The sequence below is a fragment of the Rhinolophus sinicus genome, linkage group LG06 (genome assembly GCF_036562045.2).
Source record: "Rhinolophus sinicus isolate RSC01 linkage group LG06, ASM3656204v1, whole genome shotgun sequence".
Classification (NCBI taxonomy): Eukaryota; Metazoa; Chordata; class Mammalia; order Chiroptera; family Rhinolophidae; genus Rhinolophus; species Rhinolophus sinicus.
Window position 1 is genome coordinate 80,400,981 of NC_133756.1, and position 18,665 is coordinate 80,419,645.

At 45.1% G+C, this 18,665-nt stretch overlaps 1 long non-coding RNA gene across 11 annotated transcripts in view; it reads right to left on the reverse strand.

The window, feature by feature from the left end:
* LOC109437220 (uncharacterized) overlaps positions 1 to 18,665 on the reverse strand; it is a 234,836-nt gene that overhangs the window by 95,205 nt on the left and 120,966 nt on the right. The window contains exon 4 of one of the 11 annotated variants that reach the window (XR_012497369.1): positions 9,325 to 9,965. The exons of 9 other annotated variants lie outside the window; for them this stretch is intronic. This is a non-coding gene — a long non-coding RNA (uncharacterized LOC109437220). Of the gene's footprint in view, positions 1 to 9,324; positions 9,966 to 12,421; positions 13,803 to 18,665 lie in introns of those variants that run through there. One more of the 11 variants, XR_012497368.1, reaches the window with a different exon arrangement.

An 18,665-nucleotide genomic window follows, 5' to 3' on the forward strand; every position in this document is an offset into this window, starting at 1 on the left:
GCATCCAAGTCCCCTGTCTCACTGGCCAGTACGAAGTATCCAGAGGAGGAGTTAAGGCCCTTGGGGGAGCAGTCCATGCTGGAGCACTGCTGAGTACTGCTGAGTACCCCTCACCTTTAGAGTCTTCCCTGCTCCTGCTCCTCCTGCTCCCCGCTCCTGTCTGTGGTCCTGTTCAGAGTCCATGTCCCTTGATCTCTGGGAAGTGGAAAACAGCCCTGAGAGTGAGGAGGGTAGGGATTTGGGAGCACAAGTGGGAAAGAGGGAGGGAAATGCACATATTGACAACAGCACGCACAGAGAGCAACCACACTGGTTGTTGGAGAAGATTCTGCCCAAGGCCTCCTAGGGCAGGGGTTTGGCTCAGCAGGAGCAAGTGACAAGGTCAGCAAGAGAATGATAGAAATGATGCCGTCTAAGCAGACCAGAATGGAGAATGAACACAGGAGAGCACTGACGAGAAAACAGAAGTCCCAATGACATTTTTAAAAACTTTTGTCACGGAAGTAGTTGAATGTGCAAGTGACTGGACAATCACGTACATTGTAGTACAGAAAGGGAGGGAAAGGGAAGGAGGGCAGGGCTGGTTGAGCCTGGGTCAGGAATGGAGGCCATTCCCACTGGAGATCCTGGATACTCTCGATTAGGGTTTCCAGGCTGGAATTCCCACCCGTTCTCAGGATTTTTTTTCGCTTTCCAGTTCCCGAATCCTGAGATATAAACTGTTTTCTGTTCTCCACGATGAATCGTTTCCACAAAGTGACGGCCGATACTACCAACCACCTGGGTTCAAGGAGCCGATTTTCTCGATTTCTCGACCAACTTTTCTCGGGATTCAGGAATGGAATGGAAAAGTGGGAGGGGGGAAGGGGGCAATCCCGAGAATGGGTGGGAATTCCCACCCGGAAACCCTAGCAATAAGTAGGAAAAATATCTAAGAGCTAAGCTGTGAGTAGTATGTTTATTTCCCATTATGGGTATTACTGGGTTCAAGGAGTCGATTTTCCTGATATCCTGGACAACTTTTCTTGGGATTCAGAAATAGGAAAGCGAAAAAAATTCCTGAGACCGGGTGGGAAATCCTGCCTGGAAACCCTACTCTCTATTTCCCCAGGCAGCTGACAGAAGTAGAAGAGAAAGGGAGCAGCAGGAGCAAGGCAAAGCAGGCTGATGAAAGGGGCCCAGGAGACAGTGGCCCCTGTAGTTCAGGGTCTAGAAGCCTGAGTTAGGAAATAGGGCCGGATGGACTGTGAGCTGGGAGCAGTCTATTCTGGGCCCAGCTGTGGGCACAGGAGAGAGGCTGAGACTGGTCTGGAGTTTTTCCAGATGGGGCTGGGTCTCCTGACCCAGCAGGTATCAGAGTCAAGAGGGAGAGGGGAGAGCGGGAGTTCTGGACTTCACATGAGGCAACCGTGCAGGTGGGCCCTGGGGGTGAGGGCCTCCAGGACACTCCACATCGAATCCCGTGGGTGTGGTGTGTACATTTTCTTCAGGAAATGCTTTCCCAAGCAATTGAAAGGCATGAATGGTCTCAAAAAGGTTAGGAGCTGCTGGCTGAATATTTAGACACCATGTTGAAGGGCAGCACCCTAGGGCTTACGGGAAGGGTGTGGGCTCACTTTCCTGGAACATCTCCCAAGGCACGAGGGAAAGTGCAGCCAAGAAGGGGTGAAGCAAAGTTTCCCAGCTCAGTCCCTCTTCCTCGTCACAAAGCACCTCCCCTTAAAGTTCCCCAGTCCAGAAATATTTGTGAGCCCTACTATGTGCCTGATACCAGGCTGGGTGCTAGGAATATACAGGTGAGTCAGAATAGCCCTTTTCCTTGAGTTGCTTATTGTCCTACAGGGTAAGTATTTCCATCTTCTGACCTGGCACCAAGCAGGTAAGGCACAGGGTAGGTGCTCTGGGCCTTTGCATATGCTGTTCCCTCTCTCCTGGAGCACCAGTCTCTTCTTCACACCCATCCTCATAAAATCCCTTCCACACAGTGCCTTCTTACCTCCCCTCCTCCAGGAGTAACAGAAGTTTGTATGTCACTCCATCTGGGAAGACTTCCTTGAACACCCAAGGTTATGAGCAGCACCATACCCACCTCCCCACCACACAGCTCAAGTTCTGAAGGTGTGGTGCCATCAGTGGTTCAAGGTATGGCCTCCAGGGTCAGAGTCCAAAGATGGCCTTCAAATCCTGGTCCCTTCACTGACTAGCTGAGGGATCCTGAATAACTTAATTGACTTCTCTAAGTCTCAGTTTTCCTATCTACAAATGGGAGGAGGGGGGTTGTTTTTGTTTTTGTTTTGTTTTTCATTTTTTTCCAGCTTTATTGAGATATAGTTGGCATACAACATTGTGTAAGTTTAAGGTATTGACTTGATACATTTATGTATTACAAAATAATTACCACCATAGCATTAGCTAACACACTTCTTTCCTGTTACATAATTACCATTTCTTTTTCGTGGTGAAAACATTTAAGATTGACTCTCTTAGCAACATTCAAGTATGTAATATAGTATTATTAACCATAATCACCTGTACATTGGCTCCTCAAAACTTGTTAATTTTTATTACTGAGATATAATTGACATAAAACATTATATTAGTTTTAGGTGTATAACATAACGATTCGATATTTGTATTTATTGTGAAATATTCACCGCAATAAGTCTAGTTAACATGCATCACCACACATAGTTCCCAATTTTTTATTATTGTGATGAGAACTTTTAAGATCTACTCTCTTAGCAACTTTCAAATAAACAATACATTATTGTTAACTATAGTCACCATGCTGTACATTATATCCCCAGGAAAATGGACGTTTTAATTGTACCTACTTCATAAGATTATTTTGAAAATCAAATAAGAGATTCCACATAGGGACTTCCGGAAAAATGGCGGAGTGAGGTGAGCCTCTGTAAAGCTCCCCTGGAATTTACAAAGAATCGAACAACAAAAACTCCACAAAGGACTCCCTGCACAGCAGACAAGCAACACGAAGAGGCCCACTACTGACTAAAATCACCTACAGGTGGGAGATTCGCGCGAGTGGAGGGAGGAGGAAAGGGAGAAGTGCGCGGAGACGGAACCGCGCGGGCGCAGGACGCAGACCTCGCTCAGTGCGCCGAGCTCGCTGCTTCCCGGAGCTACCGCAGCTGCGGGAGATCGGACTGCTAGGGCTCCGCCAGGGCTCCACAGGGCTGAGGGGACAGCATATAACACGGCTGAACCCAACGCTCACGGCAGAGACCTCGGAGAAAAGACTGAGGGAAAAAGGCTGAAAACGGTGGTTTAAGCCCGCACTGCCGAGCAGAGAACGGAGCCTTAGGCACTGAGACTAGCTGCCCCCTCCCTCCCAGAGCTCACCGCCCCCACCTGCCCGGTGCTAGAAGCGAAACAGTAGCAGTGTCAGATCAAAACAACAGAAAATTTGCTGTTTTGAGATCTGTGGACCGCAAACACAAATTCACAGCCCAACTAGTTCCAGCAAAGGGGAGAGAGCTGTGGAAGCAGGACCGGCTGTGGTGGTGGTCGCCGCCATTGCTCTGGGCCACCTCTCACAACTCACCCCGCCCTGACCCCACCTATCTGGGCGGATCCCTGCAGGAGTAAACAGAACTGCTGAAATATACGGGCTCTGAATCAGCAGCTGGAAGAGCTTTCGAACATCAAAAGCTCTCCGCATACCCACCGGGACACTGCGCCCTGTGACCTAGACGAACTATTAACAGAGGAGAAGCCCGTCTCCCAGGAATCCCCATTGTGTGAGAAGTTGGAATAGTGCAGAGAAAACATAGCACTACTGTGTGGGAGAAGAAAAATAAGTTGCAGTTGGAGAAATAATAAAACATTCTACCAACAAGTACTGGCAAACAAAAGAAAGACCGCTTTCTATCAACCTGTTGCAGAAGTCACTCCTGTAGATGTCTAGAAAGAGAAATAGTAAACCAGTAATCGCCATGAATAACCAAGGCAACAAGATAGCTCAGAAAGAAAGTGAAAAATCTCCAGAGAAGGCACTTAAAGATACAGAAATATGTGACTTAAATGACAGAGAATTCAAGATTGCAGTTCTGAAAACAGTCAACGAGATACAAGAAAACACAGATAGGCAGTTAAAGGAACTCAGAAACTCAATCAAAGAACAGCATGAGCATTTTACGAAAGAGATTGAAATCTTAAAAAGAACCAAATAGAATTTCTGGAGATTAAGAACTCAATAGAAGAAATTAAGAATGAAATAACCAGCTTAGGTAGTAGAGTTGACCAGATGGAGCAAAGAATCAGTGACATCGAAGATAGAAACCTGGAAATGACACAAATTGAAGAAGAAAGAGACTTGAGACTTAAAAGAAATGAAAGAACTCTACAAGAACTTTCTGACTCCATCAGAAAGAGCAATATAAGAATAATGGGCATACCAGAAGGAGAAGAAAGAGAGAAGGGAACAGAGAATATATTCAAACAAATTGTCGATGAGAACTTCCCAAATTTGTGGACAGAACTGGACCCTCGAATCCAAGAAGCAAATAGAACACCTAGTTACCTCAATCCCAACAGACCTTCTCCAAGGCACATTGTATTGAAGCTGTCTAAAATCAACAACAAAGAAAGAATCCTCAAGGCAGCCAGGGAAAAGAAGACGGTAATTTACAAAGGAAAGCCCATTAGATTATCATCAGATTTTTAAGCAGAAACTCTACAAGCCAGGAAACAGTGGAATCAAATATTCAAACTATTGAAAGAGAGAAACCATGAGCCAAGAATAATATATCCAGCAAAGATATCCTTTAGATATGAAGGAGGAATAAAGACCTTTCCAGACATACAGAAGCTGAGGGAATTTTCTAATACACGACCTGCACTACAAGAAATACTAAAGGAGGCTATTCGACCACCATCAACAGGGACAATTTGTGGCAACCAAAACTCAAAAAGGGGAGAGTAAAGGCCTGAACCGAATATGGGAATGGAGAAAGTAAGCGTGCTGAAGAAAATGGAATACTCTAAATATCAAACTTTCTTTTACATAAACTTAAGGGTAACCACTCAAAATAAATCCAGAATTGAAATATATACTGAAATAAACAGAGGGAAACATCATAGAATACCACCACACAGAAATAATAGACAACAACAAAAGGCAAAGAAACAATGGAGACACAACCTTACCAGAAAACTAAGGATAGAATGACAGGAAATCCTCACATATCAATAATCACCCTAAATGTAAATGGACTGAACTCACCAATAAAAAGGCACAGAGTAGCAGATTGGATCAAAAAACTAAACCCAACCATATGCTGTCTCCAAGAGACACATCTCAGCTACAAGGACAAGCATAGACTCAAAGTGAAAGGGTGGAAATTGACACTCCAAGCAAATGGTACCCAGAGAAAATCAGGTGTAGCCATAATGATATCAGATGAAACAGACTTCAAGGTGAAAAAGATAACAAGAGACAAAGATGGACATTTCATAATGGTGAAGGGACTGTACAACAAGAAGACATAACAGTCATCAATATTTATGCCCCCAATCAGGGAGCACCAAATACACCAAGCAACTACTAACAGAACTAAAGGGAGAAATTGACCAAAACACAATTATACTAGGGGACTTAAATACATCATTGACAGCTATGGATAGATCATCCAAACAGAAAATAAATAACGAAATAGTAGCCCTAAATGACACATTAGATGAAATGGACATAATTGACATTTATAGAGCACTTCATCCTAAAACATCAGACTATACATTCTTTTCTAGTGTACATGGAACATTCTCAAGGATAGACCATATATTGGGACATAAAATCAGTCTCAACAAATTTAAGAAGATTGAAATCATACCATGCATATTCTCTGATCACAAGGCTTTGAAATTGGATATCAACTGTAAAAAGAAAGCGGAAAAACACAAATACATGGAGATTAAACAACATACTTTTAAAGAAGGACTGGGTCAAAGAAGAAATTAGAGGAGAGATCAAAAGATACATAGAAACAAATGACAATGAAAATACATCCTACCAAAATTTTTGGGATGCAGCGAAAGCAGTTTTAAGAGGGAAATTTATCTCATTACAGGCCTATCTCAAGAAACAAGAAAACTCCCAAATAAATAACCTCATGTTACACCTTAAAGAACTAGAAAAAGAAGAACAAGTAAAACCCAAGGTCAGCAGAAGAAAGGAAATAACAAAAATTAGAGCAGAACTAAATGAAATAGAGAACAAAAAGACAATAGAAAAAATTAATGTGACAAAGAGCTGGTTCTTTGAAAAGATTAACAAAATTGACAAACCCTTGGCTAGACTTACTAAGATTAAAAGAGAGAAGACACTGATTAACAAAATCAGAAACGTAAAAGGGGAAGTTATCACGGACACCACAGAAATACAAAGGATCATCCAAGAATACTATGAAGGACTATATGCCACCAAATTCAACAACCTAGAAGAAATGGACAAGTTCTTAGAAACATATAGCCTTCCAAGGCTGAACCATGAAGAACTGGAAAATCTAAACAGACCGATCACCAGTAACGAAATTGAATCAGTCATCCAAAACCTTCCCAAAAGCAAAAGTCCGGGACCAGATGGCTTCACTAGTGAATTCTACCAAACCTTCAAAGAGGATCTAATACCAATTCTGCACAAACTCTTCCAAAAAATTGAAGAAGAGACAGTACTCCCTAACTCATTTTATGAGGCCAACATTACCCTGATACCAAAACCTGGTAAGGTCAGCACAAAAAAAGAAAACTACAGACCAATATCTCTAATGAATACCGATGCAAAAATCCTAAATAAAATTCTAGCAAATCGAATACAACAATGCATTAAAAAGATTATTCATCACGACCAAGTGGGGTTCATCTCCGGGGCACAAGGATGGTTCAACATACAAATCCATCAATGTGATACATCACATAAACAAAATAAAGGACAAAAATCATATGATTATATCAATTGATGCAGAAAAAGCATTTGACAAGATACAACATCCATTTATGATTAAAACACTTAATAAAATGGGTATAGAAGGAAAATACCTTAACATAATAAAGGCCATATATGACAAGCCCTCTGCTAATCTCATAATTAATGGAGAAAACTGAAGCCCTTTGCTCTACGTTCAGGAACACGACAGGGATGTCCCCTATCACCTCTGCTTTTCAACATAGTGTTGGAAGTCCTTGCCAGAGCAATCAGGCAAGAGAAAGAAATAAAAGGCATCCAAATTGGGAATGAAGAAGTTAAATTATCACTCTTTGCAGATGACATGATGCTATATATAGAAAACCCTAAAGACTCCACCAAAAAGCTATTAGAAACAATCAACGAATACAGTAAAGTTGCGGCTACAAAATCAACGCACAAAAGTCCATTGCCTTCCTATATACTAACAATGAAATCTCAGAAAAGAAATACAAAAAACAATTCCTTTTGCAATTGCAGCAAAAGAATAAAATACCTAGGAATAAACTTAACCAAGGATGTGAAAGACCTATATGCTGAAAACTATAAGACATTTTTGAAAGAAATTGAAGAAGACACAAAGAAATGGAAAGACATTCCGTGCTCATGGATTGGAAGAATCAACATAGTTAAAATGGCCATATTACCCAAAGCAATATACAGATTCAATGCAATCCCCATCTAAATCCCAATGGCATATTTTAAAGAAATAGAACAAAAAATCATCAGATTTGTTTGGAACCACAAAAGACCCCGAATAGCCAAAGCAATCTTAAGGAAAAAGAACAATAATGGAGGTATCACACTTCCTGACTTTGGCTTGTACTACAGGGCTACAATAATCAAAACAGCATGGTATTGGCAGAAAAACAGACACATAGACCATTGGAATAGAATTGAGAACCCAGAAATAAAGCCACATAAATATGGACAGATAATTTTTGACAAAGAAGCTAAAACCATACAATGGAGCAAAGACAGCCTCTTCAATAAATGGTGCTGGGAGAATTGGATAGCCACGTGCAAAAGAATGAAACTGGACTGCTATTTGTCACCATGTACCAAAGTTAATTCAAAATGGATCAAAGACTTAAGCATAAGACCTGACACAATAAACTGCATAGAAGAAAACATAGGTACTAAACTTATGGACCTTGGGTTCAAAGAGCATTTTATGAACTTGACTCCAAAGGCAATGGAAGTAAAAGCTAAAATAAACGAATGGGACTATATGAAACTTAAAAGCTTCTGCACAGCAAAAGAAACCATTGACAAAATAAAGAGGCCACCAACTGAATGGGAGAAGATTTTTGCAAACAGTGCCTCCGATAAGGGGCTACTATCCAGAATATACAAGGAACTCATGCAACTCAACTACAAAAAAACAAACAACCCAATTGAAAAATGGGCAGAGGACTTGAAGAGACATTTCTCCAAAGAGGACATACAAATGGCAAATAGACATATGAAAAAATGCTCAACATCACTAATCATCAGAGAAATGCAAATCAAAACCACAATGAGATATCACCTCACCCCAGTCAGAATGGCTATCATCAACAAGACAAACAATAACAAATGTTGGAGAGGCTGTGGAGAAAAGGAACCCTCATACACTGTTGGTGGGAATGCAGACTGGTGCAGCCGTTATGGAAGGCAGTGTGGAGGTTCCTCAAAGAATTACGAATAGAATTGCCATATGACCCAGCAATCCCTCTTCTGGGTATCTACCCAAAAAATCTGAAAACATTTAGAGATAAAGACACGTGTGCTCCAATGTTCATTGCAGCATTTTTACAGTGGCCAAGACATGGAAACAACCAAAATGTCCTTCGATAGATGAATGGATAAAGAAGTTGTGGTATATATACACAATGGAATACTATTCGGCAGTAAGAAATGATGATATAGGAACATTTGTGACAACATGGATGGATCTTGAGAGAGTAATGCTGAGCGAAACAAGTCAGACAGAAAAAGCAGAGAACCATGTGATTTCACTGATATGTGGTATATAAACCAAAAACAACAAAAGAACAAGACAAACAAATGAGAAACAGAAACTCATAGACACAGACAATAGTTTAGTGGTTGCCAGAGGGTGGCGGGGGTGGGGGGGGGAGAGGAGGGTAAGGGGGATCGAATATATGGTGATGGAAGGAGAACTGACTCTGGGTGGTGAACACACAATGGGATTTATAGATGATGTAATACAGAATTGTACACCTGAAATCTATGTAATTTTACTAACAATTGTCACCCCAATAAATTTAATTTAAAAAAAAAAAAAAAGAATAAAATAAGTGAACAATTTAGAAAAAAAAAAAAAAAGAGATTCCACATAGAGCAACATAGCACAGTGCCTGGCAGAGAGTTCAAATAAGCACTTAGCAGCTATTCTGACACTTTCCTACAGAACGGATTACATTAAGCAGCAGTGTTTGAGGGCTGGCCCCGTCTATCTGGTTACCAATACAAATCTTAGCAAAGACCCAGCCACATAGTCAGTGCTCAATACCAAGCTGTTGAATGAATGAGTACATTAACCCCTTAACTGAAACCACATAAAGCCATCTACATCTTCACTATTTCTGGCCCAGACTCCTGGGCTACAAACTGAGGGGCCACATGGTAGCAGAGGGTCGTGAGGGGAACAGTGAGAAGGAGGCCTGGCTGGAAGTTGCAGAGAACCACCCAAAGTGCCACCCAAGGGGCAGCCTGTCAACAACCAGCATTGTCCTGTCAGGAACTCAGGCCTGAGGTAGGGCACCTGCCCAGCCAGAGGAAGAATGTCACTTCAAGGAAGCACATTCTCCCCTCTAACACCACAACCCTCCCCATTCTGGGTGTACCTGGGTGCTTGCCATGCCTGAGGGAGAGCTCTGGGTCTTCCTCCTCACCTAGCTTGTTGGGAGGCAGGGTGTCCAGAAGTTTCCCTTCCAAGAACAAGAGAAGGAACAGGATGTGGAGAGGCCTGGAGGAACTGAACATACAGGTGGCAGAAATGAGAGGTGGTTTCTCAAGTTAGAATTTAGGCCCTGGGGACTCCCAGCGTCTAGTGGAAGAGGCTGTGGAGTCCGGTGGCTCTGAGTTCTAATTGCAGGTCTTTCCCCAAATTTCTGTGTGACCTTAGGCAAGTTACTTACCTTCTCTCAATCCTAGCTTCTACTTCTGTAAAACGGAAACAGTGATATTGCACTAGTGATGGCTATCATTGCTTGTCCTGTTCACTGACCCTCGCCAAGTTAAAGGGCAGTCCCACGTTTGCTCCAAGTGACTACATGCCCTGGGTGGGGTCTCCCTTTTTCCCGGAACTCTGAACTAACAGGTACAGCAGGAAATGGCAGTTGCTCAGGGGTTAAGAGTGAAAGGTCACATGATGTTAGGGCTGAGGCTGCCACTATGAGCTTCACTCCGTTAGGACTTACAGGAAAGCAGAAATCTAAGTGGGCCAAGCAGTCTGGCTGGCAGAGAGGGGAATAAATGGCAGAGAGAAGCAGAGACAGCAGAAAGACGGTTGCTACAGCTGCCTTGATGCCTCTGGGTACCCCAGTACCCCAATCATTGGGTATCCAAGCAACAAACACCCTTCACCCTGAGGTCAGAAAAGCCATAACTGGAACCTGTTTCCAGCTCACAAGGTTGTCTTGAAATGAAAGCTTTAGCCCCAGCACAAGTGCAAGAAACCTCAGGAAGGCCCCTCCATGGTTCACCACAGCACTCAAGCTTATTAGGCCCCCGGGCGCCCACGTGGTACAGGGCACAGGAGGGTGGACAGCTGCAGTTGCTGAGCAGCTCCTCCTGCTTCCCTCAGCACCACCCAGCCAGTCCTGCACACCTGCAGATGCCCCAGGAGTGGCCAATTAAGGTCAGCTCAATGGAGACTTACCCAGAAGGCTCGCACAGTCAGGGCTGGGTGGGGGCAGGAGCCACAGAGGAGCCCCAGTGAGGTGCAGTTTAGGCTCAGTCTGGTTAAGAACGTAGCTCTGGAGCCAGAATGTCTAGGTGTGACTCTGAAAGTGACCTGGGGATAACACTAGAATCTACTTCCTAGGGTTGAGGGAAAGGTAGAAACAGGTCATGATGGGCCAAAGTCAGGAGAACACGCAAGCCATGGAGCAGACAGCCTATGAACATCACAGTTGGTACCTGGAAGAGAAGCAGCCAGATGCAGACCCTGGGTTTCACTAGAGGGGAAGAAATTGAGGCAGGCCTGGTGCTGAGACCAGGGTCCCTCCAGTCACTCTCTTCCTGTCTCAGCCTTAGGTCTGGGATTCCCACGAGCATCGTCTTCCTAACTCTGCCCACAGCCTCACAGCCCGCCCACCCTCACCCCTCATTTTGTCCTGAAGCTCCTGCTCATCATCCATACTTCAAGCTCTTGCTCAAATGTCAGCTCCCCTAGTCGTCCTCTTCAACTAGGCCCCTCTGTTATTCTCTGTCTCAGACTCTAATAACATTCATCATAAACTGAATTCCAGGAAAACCGTGCAACAACATTCATTCAGACGTCACACATCTGGGGGCTTTCTCCTGTCCCCCAGCAACCCTGCCAATGTTCTTGTACAAGAAGCACTCAAACTCATGTCTTTAGGGGCAGGGATGGGATGTCCAGTAAGTGACAACCTTGTGACCACTTGAGACTTTCTCATTTCAGTGTAAGCCCAGTTATGCATAATGTAAATTGCACTACATTTACTTTTTATGACAGAAAAATAATTCATTTTTTAATTCAATGTTTTCCTTATTTCAACTTGTAAAATCCACCCCCCTTCTTCCGCCTCCTCCCTCCCCCCGCCCCACTCCTGTTCAAGCCGTTGTTTCTCAGTCTAGCTGTGTAGGACACAGTCTCCAGGCACATGCTGGTGGTATTATGAGTCTTGCGCTCCCACCGGCTGAGGCAGTTGGTCGCCAGTCATTGGTTGGCCGCTCACAGCAGCTCACGGCAGCTCTTGCCGGCTGTCAGCCGCTCACAATGGCGGCCGGCCACTCATGGTGGCACACGGTAGTACACGGCAGCACACAGCAGCTGGCAGCAGGCAAAATTTTTAATAAATGAAGTCTGCTAACTAAAAATGTATTAATTTCACTATATAGGTGTATGACCTTTTACTTTTAAAATCATTTAACATGACTTGAAATTACTTTATAAAGTTCTGGATTGGGTTGCCTAGCTGAGAGCAGTGCCACAGCTCAGAATTTTTATAGGCATAACAAAGGTACTTACTACATTTTCAAAATTATTTTATACAGAACTTCTTTTAGGAGAGTGAACCTGAATATCTTGTTCCTCTTTTTCCTGTTTCTTAAACCGTGTTCCCAGACCCGATTTTTTTTAACAGGATTTTTTCAGAGCAGCTTTAGGTTCATAGCGACACTGAGCAGCAGGTGCAGTTTCCCACACACCCCTCGCCCCGAATGTGCAGGGCCTCCCCCATTATCAACACCCCCCACCAGGTATTCACTTGTCATTAACCTCACAGGAACATCATCTCTCATTTTATAATTGGATTATTTGGAACTCACTTAGCACAACATGGTGGGGATTGAATGTTAACGTACTTAACTTGATACTCGGCTTTATCTGCCTCACCCAGTGGGATGTAAGTTTCGTGAGGGAGAAGGCCAGTCTGGGCTGCCCAGTGCTGAATCCTCAGTCACCTGCACAATGCTTCCCGAGAGTGGGAGCTTAACTTGAGGAATAAGACCCTCACAAACAAGGTCAGTAAGCCTAACCAGGTGGCCAGCTACTACTACCAGATCACTTATCCTCAGTGGAAGAGGAGACCTGGAGGACAGACAACAACCACCAACAACCGGATCTCGGCAGTCCCCACCAGCCTTCTCCTGTGATCACAGGCTCCCAAGAAGCCTAAAGGGGAAGATCACCCCTTGTTCTAGAACAGGCATCTCTCAGTCCCCCCTCAGCCCCTGAGGGAGCTGGCTCCACAGCTCAGCTTCAGGGAGGGCTGGGAGATGGGCCAGACTGCCTCTGCCCTGCCTCCTCACCATGATTGATGGAGAGGGCAACCCCAGGAAGGAAGCCTCAACCAAGGACCAGCTAAGAAACTTTTTTTAAAAATTTGTTATTGTAAAGCATAATAAATTAATGAGTTAAGTTCCATTCAGATGGTTTGGGTTTTTTTCTCCGTCACATTTGTATCTTAATTTCAGAGGTGTGTCTCCGGTGGGATCCCAAATAAATAGATGTTTGGTGGGGCCTCCATTAAATACATTGTCTGGTTTCTGAACAACTTGAGACATAAGTAACCAGAGTAAACAAGAAGATGAAGGTGTAACAATGGGGACCTTGTCCTTATGGAGGGAGAACACCCAATGTCCAGGAAAACAGCTGAAGGAGGGTCACACAACCAGTTTCCTGCTACTATGGGTGTTTCTCTCTTATACGGGTTTATCTGATGTTGTCTGAGGAAGTTGTCCTTTGAAGGCTCCAATGTAAAGCTATGTCCCAGGACAGGAGAAGTGGAGAAAGGTGACCCCTGTCCCAAGGGTCACACAGAGTCTTCTTCCATTCCATGCTCCTAGAGTGGAGGCAGGTGTATTGTCCCCTCCAAGCCCTCCACTGTTGGGCAGATCGTCCCGTCTTTCCTGCCTGCCCAACTCCACGCTGCTTAAAGAACAAGTCTGCAGTCATCCAAACATGGTCGTAAATTCATCTGTTCTACTTCTGGCAGCTCTCTCACTGTGGAATGAGTATGTGCCAACAAGGTTACATATGGAATGGAAATTGGATTTTCCACTTCCACTAGGCAAGCAGAGGTGTGTTTCACTCCAAGAAAGGAGGGCAGAGGAGCAGGGTCTGGGAATGGGAAAAGAAGGAAATGAGACTACGTGAAGATCTCATTACCCTGGGATGTGGTTTTAATTCCATCTTTCCCCCAGTTTAAGAGCTCCAAATTAAATATACATGATGCAATTACAACATGGAGACCCTGGGTCAGTCTCCAGAGACTGTCACAGGGAAAAAGCAACAACAAAATCAAGGAAAGGAAGAGCAGACTCTCAATGCCAATTTGAACAAAGTGGCAACCACCTCCAGTCTGCACCGCAGGGGCTCTGGCCAGCTGCTGACCAGCTCCCATGGCAGCCACAGCCTTGAGTGCTCTGGGAGGGATCTCCAGCCCACAGACACATCGCAAACCCTCCTGGGCTGAGGAGCCTCAGAAGTGACCAGATCTGACCATCCACATGCCTTACACCATTGTTCAAATGCAAGGGTTTCCTGTGCTGTCACCTCCACACCTTCGTTCCTGATTTCCTTCCTCAACCTAATCCATAATGCCCTTTATCCCACGCTTGATTCTTTCCCCTCCTCCAAGGTTCAGCTGAAGTCCCCCTCCTTCAGAGACAATCAGGTCTCTCAGGGTGGCCACCACCAACTCCTTGCCAACCCCACACACGCAGTCCTCTGCATCCTTCCCTCCTCCCCTTCTCCCCTTCCCCACAGCTAAGGCTTCTCAGATCAGCGGCTCCTTCTCAGCACAGAGCCTGACGTCACTCCATCCAAGAAAAGAGCACCCTCTCCCAAGACCCTGAATCTTCTCAACATGCTACCCAGATGCATTTCTCCTCGTGCTGGACGGGCGCTTTGTGTGGACCCCTCAGCTGACCCCGGTCTGTTATTCCACCTGCTGTGAGGAAGAGCACCATGACCTTCTGGTCCCTAATCCAGGGACCCTGCAGTCTCCTGCCCCCTGCTGTCTGCAGTATGCAATGCTAGTAATTGCCATACCACCCTTGACTTTCATGATGGGCTTCTCCTGGTTTTCCTCCTGCATCTCTCAACATTCCTTTTCTGACCTCTTTTCAGACTCTTGTCCTCAGCCAGGACCTCAAATATGTTCTTCTCCAGAATTATGGAGAACTCTTTCTCTTCTCATGCCACCCCTCTCCCAGGTGCACCTTGAATCTACACCCTACTCCCACCATCCCTCCCTGTTGAGCATGCCCGTGACCTGTATCCATTGTTTGATGTCCATTAATGCCTGATGCACTAGTTCTCCTCCCACAATAGCCCCCATCCTTTATCCACTCCCCCACCCCAATAGCTTTTTTCAGACATATTAAGACAGTCTCCCACCAGCTTGTGTCCAGAGATCCTCCCTCATCCACCCTCCACCTGTTGCCACAGTCACATAGCTAAGGAATGCAAGGGACATTATTTTACTGACAGTTTAGGTGCCAGGCACTACGCCAAGAGGTTTCTCATATGCCGGCCCATTTAATCTTCTAATGACTCTGTATGTTAGACACTGTGTGGGGACAGAGCCCCAGAGAGCAGTTTCCAGGCTCTCGGCCTCACATAGAAAGGTGCTGGCTCAGGTAGCAAATGGCCATCAACTGTGATTAGATGGCCATCAGCTGTGGCTAGTTGGCCATCAGCTGTAACCAGTGAGCCATTGGCCACTAATATAACTGCTGTGGCTACGCTAGAGAGAGAGGAGAGAAAGAATGGGGCTAGCAAGAAGATGGCGGCTGGGCTGGCAAGAGCGGATGGCGGTTTGCGGACAGTGTGGATCCAGCCTCCAGTGAGAGTATAGAGCCGCCAGAGAGAATATAGTGGTATGACTCCCCTACCTATGGCTCCGTGGGTGTTCCTTTTTGGCCTCACCATATCCTGCGTTCTTATGTGGGGAGCGGGAGCTGAGACCCCGCAGGCCACCCCGCACGACACCTGTGTTCTTGTGCAGGGAGCAGGAGCAGAGACCCCGCATGACACCCTGCACGACACATTGTTACACTCATTTTCACTTATGAGAAACCTGAGGCTCAGAGAGGGTGAGCAACCTGCCCAAGTCTTAATGCCACTAGGGACAGAGTCGCGTTTGGAGTCTGGTCGGCCTCACTCCAGTTCCTCAGCCCCATTCATTTCCTACCTGATTCCCCAAATGCACATCTGATCACAATAGTCCATTACCTTTTCATTGTGCTCCAGGAAAAATCCAAACTCCTTAGCATAGCATCCATAGTCCTCCCCAAGCGCCTCAGCCCACCTATTTCAGCCACATGGGATGGTCCAGCTTGCCTCCATAAGCTGAGATGGTTCTTGCCCCATGTTTCTGCACATTCAGCCTCCTCTTCCTGGAATATCCTTCTCACCTCTCTATCCAGTGAACACTTCATTTCTTAAGACCAGCTGAAAATTGCCTTCCTTGGGAGGTCCCCCATCTTCCCAGGTCGGGGGGGCTATCTCTTTGGAGCTCCCAGGACACCCTGTGCATGCTGGGTGCTGGCATTCACCGCATTGCCTTGGAATCACTTGTTTAATCTTTCAAATGTCACTTTTAGCTTTGTAACCTGAGGGCCCAACACAGGTCCTGTGTACAGCAGGAAGGGCCTAGGAAAAACAGAAAGATCGAAGGAGCACCTAAGCCAGATCTGCTTAATGTGCGGTCTCCAGACCAGCAGTGGCAGAAGACAGCTCCACTCCACTCAGACTCAGAGTCAGACTCTCTGGGAGTGGGGACTGGGACTTGGTACATTAAAGACGCTCCCCAAGAGAGTCTCACACACAGTGAAACTTGAGAATCTCTGATCTAGACCAGCACTTGGCCCTGATCCTCACCAGCCCAGCCTCACAAAATCAGATACTGGGCTACTATCTCCTTATACGCAACCAGGACAGTATTTCCCAAACTTTTTCCTATCAGGACACACATATAAAATAATATTTTAGGGTGCTCTGGAGTAAACAGACAAAGCTGCTCAGAGCTGGAGTTGAGAGGCAGTCCTGAGCTACCCTGGGCCCCACCCAGCCGAGATGAGCAACATTTCTGCATACCTGGAGCCCACTCCTGACACCCTGCTGAGGAAGCTAAGAGCAGCAGGCACAAGCAGCCAGGCACAGTTGCCCAGCCTTCACAGGGATGCTGGTGCTGACAAGCTTTGATGAAGCCCCAGTGAGCGATGATGGCCTTGTGGTCAGCCACGGCTGAAACAGCAGTGTGGACCTCCACAGCTTAGGACCATTCCCACCACAAGAAACTAACTTAGGGTCTCCTGGCCTTGGGAACTGCACATGGAGGAAAGAAAAGGTGAGAGCTCTGAGTATCCCCTGCTGGGCTCTAGACTGTACTATCCAAAGAAACCCCTGGGGTTCCTCCCTCCAGCCCCGCCATGCACTGCCCTTCCAGGAGGGACGATAGGCAGCCAGAGATGGTCTGTCAGCAGGGATGCTGAGCTTTCCCCTGCCAGAGACAGGCTGCTACAGTGACCTGATGTACTTCCAAAACCTCCTTATTCACTTAATCACTTAATAGAATAAATGGAGGAAGGGGCTGGCAAATCAACTACGTACTTGCATCTGCTGTGAACCCTAAAAATCACCCTTCAAAGCACCCTATTTGCCAGGTAGAACATATTCTCCATATTCTCTATGGACCCCAAACCCATCTGCTGACCTTTCTGGAGGGCCTAAGAAGTGTAGAAAACTTGCCTTTACAATATATTAAAGAGGAACTGCAAGCTGGAAGACTCCTTAAATCATTGAGTCTTTTTTTTTATTATTAAATTTATTGTGGTGACAATGGCCAACAAAACTACATAGGTTTCAAGTGTATGATTCTATAATACTTCATCTCTATATCACATTGTGTGTTCACCACCCAAAGTCAGTTCTCTTTACATCACTATATACCTATTTGACCCCCTTAACCCTCTTTTACCACCCCCTTCCGCCTTACCCTCTGGTAACTACTAAACTGCTGTCTGTGTCTATGAGTTTTTGTTTCTTTATTTGTTTTTCTTGTTCCTTTGTTGCTTTCAGTTTTACATCCCATATATCTGTGAAGTTATATGGTTCTCAACTTTCTCTGTCTGACTTATTTCACTTAGCATTATAACCTCAAGATCCATCCATGTTGTCGCAAATGGCAGTATTTCATCTTTTCTTATGGCAGAGTAGTATTCCATTGTGTATATATACCACATCTTCTTTATCCATTCATCTATGGAAGGACACTTTGGTTGTTTCCATGGCTTGGCCACTGAGCACATGTATCTTTATGACTAAATGTTTTCAGAATTTTTAAGATACTCAGCAGAGGGATTGCTGGCTCATACAGTAATTCTATTCCTAATTCTTTGAGGAACCTCCACACTGCCTTCCATAACGGCTGCACCAGTCTGCATTCCCACCAACAGTGTATGAGGCTTCCTTTTTCTCCACAGCCTCTCCAACACTTGTTACTATTTGTCTTGTTGATGATAGCCATTCTGACTGGGGTGAGGTGATATTTCATCGTGGTTTTATTTGCGTTTCTCTGATGATTGAGTCTTTAGATAAGGAGCTGATGCCTTTCATGTTCCTATGAATGCTTAACTCCTGATTGAGAGATGCTTCCGGGCAGTAACAAAAAAAGCTCTGATGATGTACCATAGAAAAAAATCAGTTTTCCCCCTGGGGTTTAACTAGTTAGATGGAGAATTTGTATTCTATGAAGCAGCTTGGGAACACTGAGTAAAGGGGCCATTAACTGAATAAAGGGCCTACCACCGCGTGACACATAAATTGACATTCAACAATTTGTATACAAATGGTTACAGGGATGGATGGATGGATGGATGGATGGATGGATGGATGGATGGATGGGAAGTAGCTTCCCTTTTTGAGAGTTCTTTCCTTTAGCACTATCCCTAGATGTGTCAAATCACTGTGTATACC